The sequence below is a fragment of the Grammomys surdaster genome, unplaced genomic scaffold, assembly GCF_004785775.1.
Source record: "Grammomys surdaster isolate TR1022 unplaced genomic scaffold, NIH_TR_1.0 125852, whole genome shotgun sequence".
NCBI classification, from domain to species: Eukaryota; Metazoa; Chordata; class Mammalia; order Rodentia; family Muridae; genus Grammomys; species Grammomys surdaster.
Window position 1 is genome coordinate 3,436,982 of NW_021620678.1, and position 8,141 is coordinate 3,445,122.

Sequence of the window (8,141 nt, forward strand, 5' to 3'; positions counted from 1 at the left end):
TCAGCCCTCTGTGCTGTTTTGTCTACTTCCTGTCAGTAACCCTGACAGATCACTTACCCTGTCCCACCCGGCCATTCCCATGGTGCTTTTTTCCTCTTTTTTCCTCAATTTCCTCTCCTCTCTCCTGAGATCCCAAGCCCAGAAACCTTTTCTCTGCCCTCTCTCTTTTGCCCAGCCCAGGCTATAGGCATCTTTATTAACCAATCATGGATAACATGTCGGGGGGGGGGCAAAGTTTACACAACAAAAGCTGGTATACTGATGATCTGCATGTCTTGGGGCAGCCAGATCTTGGGGTACAGAACTTAGCATGTGAATACAAGCAGCACCAGACTCACCCCCTACAGTTGTCTGTATTCAATGTTCCTGTCAGGGCTGCAAAGGGCCAGAGCACGAGCCATGTACACAAGATAGGAGCGGTGGCTTTTAGAACAGAAATCCATCTCCCCAGCTTGGACAAGAAAGGGAGGTATTAGAGGGTATTTGGAACTCTGGTCCTTCACAAGAAAGTTAACAAGTGTTCAGGATCTCTAGAACCAGGTGGATCTTGTAGGGATTTATTTATTTATCTTTTTTTTTTTTTTGAGACAGGGTTTCTCTGTGTATCCCTGGCTATCCTGGAACTTGCTCTGTAGAGCAGGTTGGTCTCAAACATCTGCCTCTGCCTTCCAAGTGCTGGGATTGGTGTGTGCTACAAACTGCCCTGGCCCTGTAGGATTTCCCCCTCCCTACCTTAGAGATGGGAGCTGGGGCCTTATTCATGCTAGGAAAGGTCTCTACCCCTGAACCACAGCCTGGTCCTCTCTGACAACCTTCTATTCTTGCTGCTGTGCACCTCATTCTCAGCCAGTATCCTCTCACTACGGGAAGACAGCCAGCTACGGCCGGTTTTTCTATTCCCCGCCTTCCCTTCCCTCTGTTATCCCATCAGGGTCCCATTCAGCCAGGGCTTGTTTTAGATTACCGAGCTGATGCTGGACTTGAACTCCTGATTCTCCTCCTGCCTCCACCTCCCAGGTGCTGGGGTCACGGGCATATGCCACCACACCTGGTGTTCATGCCTCGTGTTGCCAGCCACCACAGACAGGCTCACCTGCTCCAGGCTCTTGCTGAAGTGCCGATAACTCAGGAAAGGGACTTATCTCTCATTCTAGGTCAAGTGTCCATTTTGAACCAGTCACCCTAATGTGGCTCAGGGCCCTACATATGGTCCAGCTTGGGTCTGGGGCTGTTGATACCAAAGATGAGAGGAGAAAGACCACCCACTCAAATCATCATGGCCAAGTTAATTAAAGTAAGCTTTTTAAATAGTGTACTCAGGCTGTGTCCCCCTAAGGAGGGGTTCCAGAGGTCAGCATTAGACGTGAAGAGGACAAGGTTTTATATCTCAGGGGTAGGGGGTTTCTAAATGGGGGGAAATGGGTGGGGTTATAGGAACATAAGAAACCGTCAAAACAAGGCTATCACAACAGGTAGTCATAATAAGGTAGTGATAGGGGCCATATAACCTTTAGGGTTGCAAGATAATTATAAATATATTTTTGAAACAAAGACATGGTTGCTGTTTCCTGGATCAAGGAAGTACAGAGCCATTTGTAGTTAGGTTACAGGTAAGGCATAGCCCAATCCTTGAGAAACACATTTAATCATAAACAGGAAAAAACCTAGTTTGTCTTTACTATAAAATGGCTTTTAAGTCTAAGATGGAGGCAGGCTGGTTCTTCAGGCCCTCTCGGGCTGGCAGCATGCCCTGGGTTTGAGTTGTCTCCGAACAGGGTAGCTTTCTCAGAATGTCTCGAGGGGAAGGGAGGTTCCAGAAAGAACACTAAATCTCACCCCCTCGTCACCCTGCCATACCACACGGGTCCTTCGGAAGTAGACTGGGCTTGATCAGATGAGCCCCAATGTGGCCTCCAGGCAAATCTGGTTTATTCAAAACAGAGTTTTGAAAAGATGCAATTGGTTGCTAGCATTCGCAAGTCAGGAGGTTCCACACTAGAACCTCATTTCTGACGCCTTTAAAAATAGAATTCAAGGCACTCACTCTGGGTCTGAAGTGTGAAATTCCTAGCTATGGGTGTGACACTGTGTTTGACTGGACTGGGATCCGAACAGAATCTCCAGGGTAGCCAGGTTCCCAGGACAGCCACTGCCTCTGCCCAGTGTCCACCACCAAGTGGTCCACAGCCAGGGGGCTGGGGATTCATCAAGCCAGATCTCAGATCTGGGCCTCCTGCCGATCTCACTGTGGGCCTTGTTTCATGAATGAATTTTTCATATGAGATCTTTCCAGAAGGAACCTATGACAGTTTCAAGCAGATCCCCTCATGCCTCCAGATGCCAGCGTCAGGAGACGCGAGAGGTCCTCAGCTCACCATGGCTTGACAGATTTCCAGTGTTATGATTGCGCAGGGAGTGGTACATGGCCTGGGCTGGGTTGCTAGTTCTGTGGCTTAGACTGCTCACCCTGTGTGCACCACACTTTGTATGGAATCATTATGCTATAAACTGGGTATAGTGGCTTATTCCTGTAATACCAGCACTTGAGAGGTGGAGGCAGGAGCATCTTGAAATGCTTAGTCCTGCTGTAATACTGTTATTATTGTCCCCGAGTTTCCCGACAGCCAGAGAGAAAAGAGAAGCAACATGGAAGTATCATCATCATCATCATCATCACCATCATCACCATCACCACCATCATCAACATCATTATTCTATTCTTTTATACTCAATAGGGAGTGAGTTTTCATGAAAGGTATGTTTTCTGCCTCTAAACAGTGGAAAGACATGTTTTTGATGGGATAGTAAGAACAGTAGAGCCAACTGAATCCTCAGCATCTCTTATAGGGTTAGGAGGTATGGCAAGCCGCCACCGGCCAGTACTGGGGGAGGCAGAGTCTTTCCATCTGCCTGGGGACTCCAGAGGACAGGGCAGAGAGCATCCTGCGGCCTGGCCTGAGAAGAGGAAACCCAACAAAAGTGGGAATTTAAGAGGCATTTTCTCAGACAAGTTTTCTGAATCCACCGCGCATTTCTTTCTTTTTCTTTTTGGTTTTTCAAGACAGGGTTTCTCTGTGTAGCCCTGGCTGTTCTGGAACTCACTCTGTAGACCAGGCTAGCCTCGAACTCTCGAACTCAGAAATCCGCCTGCCTCTGCCTCCCAAGTGCTGGGATTAAAGGCGTGCACCACCACCACCTTGCCCACTGAGCATTTCTGTGTGTACGCGCTGATGTCAAAGATGAATTAGGCTAGACACATGTCCCCCTTCCAGCATCTGGCCTTGAGCTTGGCTTGTGTTATTTTCTCTGTAGACACCTGTTTCTTCTCTCTCTCTCTCTCTCTCTCTCTCTCTCTCTCTCTCTCTCTCTCTCTCTTGAGACAGGGTTTCTCTGTGTAGCTCTGGCTGTCCTGGAACTCTCTCTGTAGACCAGGCTGGCTCAGAACTCAGAACTCTGGGATTAAAGGTGTGCACCACCACCGGCTGGCTTGACGTGTGTTTATCTGCACATCATGTCTGCTCTGCTTCACTGTGGTCTCAAATGTTAAGGAAGTCACGGGGGAAGAAACACTATAGAACCATGGCGTGTCATTTAGCTACAGAGGAAAGTCAGAACCTACTCTGACCCCACACTAGTCCCAGCACAGAGAATGTAAAGAATCCATGTTGCTCCACTGCAGAGAGCTAGAAAATACAAGATAGATGGACAGACAACAGCGGTCAAAGCTGAGTGGGGAGCTGAAAACATCACTGAAGAAGCCCCGAGTCCCCACAGGGGCCACCAAGAAAGGCTTCCCCAAGGAAGTGACCACGAGGATGGGTTCTGATGGTTGTATAAGAGTTTTCCTTGTAAGGGAAGAGGAATAAGCCAGCAAAAGCTGTGGTGTCCCCATGGAACCTACTGAGAGCTGGGTGGTGTCAGGGCATGGGACACGGGTGTGAGGGTATGAGTGGTAGCAGGGGATTGGAAGGTGATTTTACTTTTTCTTTCCTTTTCCTTCCTTCTTTCCTCCCCCTCCTCCCCCCCCTCCTTTTTCCCAACATAGGGTTTCTCTGTGTAGCTCTGGTTGTTCTAGAACTCCATCTGTAGACCAGGCTGGCCTCAAACTCCAGATCTACCTGTCTCTGCCTCCCAAGAGTTGGGATTAGTGTGTGCCACCACCACCCACCTGGCTGGAGGGTGGCTTTTCAAGACAGCTTAGACCTAGAACAAAACCCAATAAACGTATAGTTGCTGCTTCCTTCTGACCCCGTTGGCAATTTATTCCTGCCCTGGCTTGTGTGTGATTTATTGACATGTCATGGAGAAGAGTCTTGGCATAGCGGCCACTAGCCCTGGTGTTTGGCAGGGTCCCCTGGAGACCGAGGTTGCAGAGGATTTTTCTTTTCAGCTGTTTTAGGAGGTTTTGTGGACTCCCAGGGGCTGGCAGGGGTTGCTAGGGTGGGTGTGTCTGGGCTGAGCCCAGAACCAGAGGACAGGGAATGAGTGTGCAGTGTCCCGAGTGGGAACGGCTGCAGTGTTCAGATTCCAGCAGAGAGGGCAGGACAGGCTTCTCTTTGTTCCTCTCCCTCCCCCCGCATCCCCACCCCGTGTTTTCCTGCCCAAGCTTAAAGGCGGGAAGAGGACAAAAGAACAGCTTAGAGGAAGAGTGGCAGCTCTCAGCGCCCTTGAAAGGTGGTCATCAGGAGTCCTGCATGATCATGGTGGCGCTGGCCTTTGATCCCAGCACTCAGGAGGCAGAGGCAGGTGGATCTCTGAATTAGAGGAAGTGGGTTCCAGGACAGACAGCAAGGCTACATAGAGAAACACTGTCTCAAAAATCACAACAAAGAAACAAATGAACAATGTCCACAGGGTGGGGAAATACTCCATAGGTGAAATGCTTGCGGTATAAGCATGAGTTTCCCAACACCCACATAAAAGCCAAGTGCATCTGTACCAGGGAGGCAGAGACGGGAGGTTCCCCGGAGTTCACTGGGCAGGCGCCCTAGCTTAACCAATGAGCTCCGCGTTCATTGAGAGTCTGTCTCAGAAGACAAGAGGGAGCACGAAGGAGGTACTCAGCATTGACTTCTGACCTCCCTATGCAGGCAGATATCCATGCATACACAATATACACATATGTATACATATATGAACAGGTACACACGGTGGCCACAGTCCCAGGTAACCATCTCTCCCGAGGACTTAGGTAGGCAGACCTTCTCCCCCTCACCCACCGGAAGTTGAAGTATGGAGATCTGAGAGCCCAGCCCATGCTTTACTGTGTGACTGTGGCAAGTCCATTTCCCTTTCTGGTTTTGTGGCTTTGAATAGCTTTCCACAGGTTCAAGGGTGTCGAAAGAAATCATGGGGGTAAATAGACAAGAAAATACAGTCTAAGGCTGCAACTGTGTGTGTGCAAACATGTGTGTGTATGTGTAAGCGTGTACGTGTATGTTTGTTGGTGTGTATGTGTGTGGGCTTGCATGTATGTCTGTGTGTGTGTGTTTGCAGGTCTGTATGTTTATGGCTGAACTCGGTGTCTTCCATGTTAGGCACACCATCCACCACCAAGCTAACTACCTCCAGGGTCATCAGTTTTCATGCCTCGCATGGAGTGAGCGCAGTGTACAGGAACATGCTGGGCAAGAGGCGGCTCCCTGAGATCACTCTTACAGCAACTTGAAAATGTGTCCAACCACTGCTTACCAAGCAGTCCTGGCTCCTCTGCTCTCAATGTTCCATAGAAGTTTACTTTCCTACCTCCTCGTAATGGGTGGCTCATTCAGCTATGCGTTCTAATTAGGTTAAAGCCTTTAGTTGCTGGCAAGGGGATTCATTAATCTGCAGTTTGTCCTGGCAATGACCTCGAGGGTCCTAGAGTGAAGGTGATGTGGGATGTAGTTGGTTCACAGTGTTGTGGACAGGAGGCATAAATTAGAAAGTAGCCCTTGGTGTCACAGCCCCTAGGGTTTTGGAATAGTTTGTCACCCATGTTATCTAACCCCCATTACAGATCAATGTGGGGCTCTGAAAGACAAAGGGAAATTCAAATTCATGTGGCTTCAGAACACACAAGTTTGAGAGGTATCAGAGCTTGTGCCCTTTGTCAGGGAGGCCACCATAATGGTTGGAGTGCAGGTGTCTGTCCTTGGAGAACCCTTGTAAGCGGCTCAGTCTTTGATGGGAAAAGTATACAGATGCGCATTATCATGTTTTGGCCACTAGAGGGCAGCTGGACCCAAGTTTGTAATTGTTGGAGGTGGGGCAGTGAACTCTGCTAAGCCCCACATTCTAAACCTGTGGGTGGCCACCAGAAATTAAATGTGGGAGTGGAGAAAACTGGGCAACAGCAAAAGGCTTCTGAATGCACAACAACCCAAAATGATCAAACTTGAAATGAATCTGGGCGGTTTCTGCCAACTCTTTTTTTTTTTTAATATTTATTTATTTTATTGATGAGTACACTGTAGCTGTCTTCAGACACACCAAAAGAGGGCATCCAATCTCATTACGGATGGTTGTGAGCCACCATGTGGTTGCTGGGATTTGAACTCAGGACTCTGGAAGAGCAGTCAATGCTCTTAACCGCTGAGCCATCTCTCCAGCTCCTTCTGCCAACTCTCATGTGTTGGTATTGAACATTCACTGTGTACACTTTGACCTACACACGCCATGCCATACACATGAACGCCACCTAACAGCTCACAGAGACTACAGTACCTTGTAAATTGAAGTGTCTTTACTGCTCATATAGAAACATAACAGTTTAATGATGGAAAATGAAGGCAGCATTTTCTTAGTGTTGCTCTTCACCGGCTAAATAGAAACTCAGCTCAGTCCATAGCTGTGCGTACACCAGTGTGGCAAAGTGTGCCTATAATCCCAGCCACCTTACCGGAGGCCCAAGGACACCAGTTCAAGGTCATTCTTGGAAGTTTTGGGCCAATTTGGTATATTCGAGACCCTATCTAAAACAAAACATCTGCTTCAGTTGCTGTCTGGAGTTTCAGAAGATGAAGTCTGACTCGGCAGTAGGGAAACACATTTCTAACAATTTCTGAATACATGGCTGCTGTTATTATTTTAATTTATGCAAAATGGCACTCTAAGCATGGCCAATTATAAAATCAAAATATCCAACAGTTTTAAAAGCCTCTGAAGATACTTTGCATCCTGCAGTAGCAGGTAAACAGCCAAGATTTAGTTACATAAAAACAAATGAGAATATCTATCTCATTAGGATGTAAATTTGCCTTTGTCTTTAACAAACGGTAAAATTTTATGTGTTTCAAAGAATTATTTTAAAATAAATTTCTTTTTCAAATTCACGTTATCTACTTGTTGTTCTGTTGTTTTTGTGACTCTGGGGACTGAACTCAGTTCTATGCATGCTGAGAGAACTGTCACGACACCAATCCCCAGGCAAAATGAATTAATTCCTTTGAATTATTCTCAGTGAGTACTCGATTTGTAGAACTGTTTTGTATACCTATATACACGACGTTGAGTACAAATATTTTGGCTAAAGTGGTTGCAGATGGAAAAATGACAAGAAGCTTGCTCAGAGCTAATCAACACTGGAGGGAAAAGAGGCAGACCAGCAGGTGAAGGGCAGAGATGGATGAGATGCAGTCTTGTTCTGAAGGGAGGAGGGAGGAAGGGTGGATCCTAGATCTTCAGACTGGAAGAAATCACTTCAGGGCATCTAACCTCTAACTGGAAAGACAGATGAGGCTTAGGAGGGTTTTTTTGTTGTTGTTGTTGTTTTGTCTGGTTTGGTTTTTCGTTTTGTTTTTCTTTTTTTGTCGAGATAGGATTTCTCTGTATAGCCCTGGCTGTTCTGGAACTTGCTCTGACACCTGCCTCTACCACCCAGTGCTGGAATTAAAGGCATGTACCACCACCTCCTGGCTTATCGGACAGGAGTCTTATAATGAGTAGTCAGGCAAGGAGAATCCGGGACCCCTCTCCCCCACTTCAGCCTGGGCTACCTGACCTCCAGGAGGTGACAGAGCAGTGGCAGGCCCTACAGAGCTGGCTCCCCAGGATGTTCAGGCTGATTTTGCCACTTCTTTCTCCCCTTAGGGCCTCAGAACATGTAGGGAGAGGAAAGAACTCAGACTGCGCCCCTCCCCCTCCACTGTGATTTCTTGCAG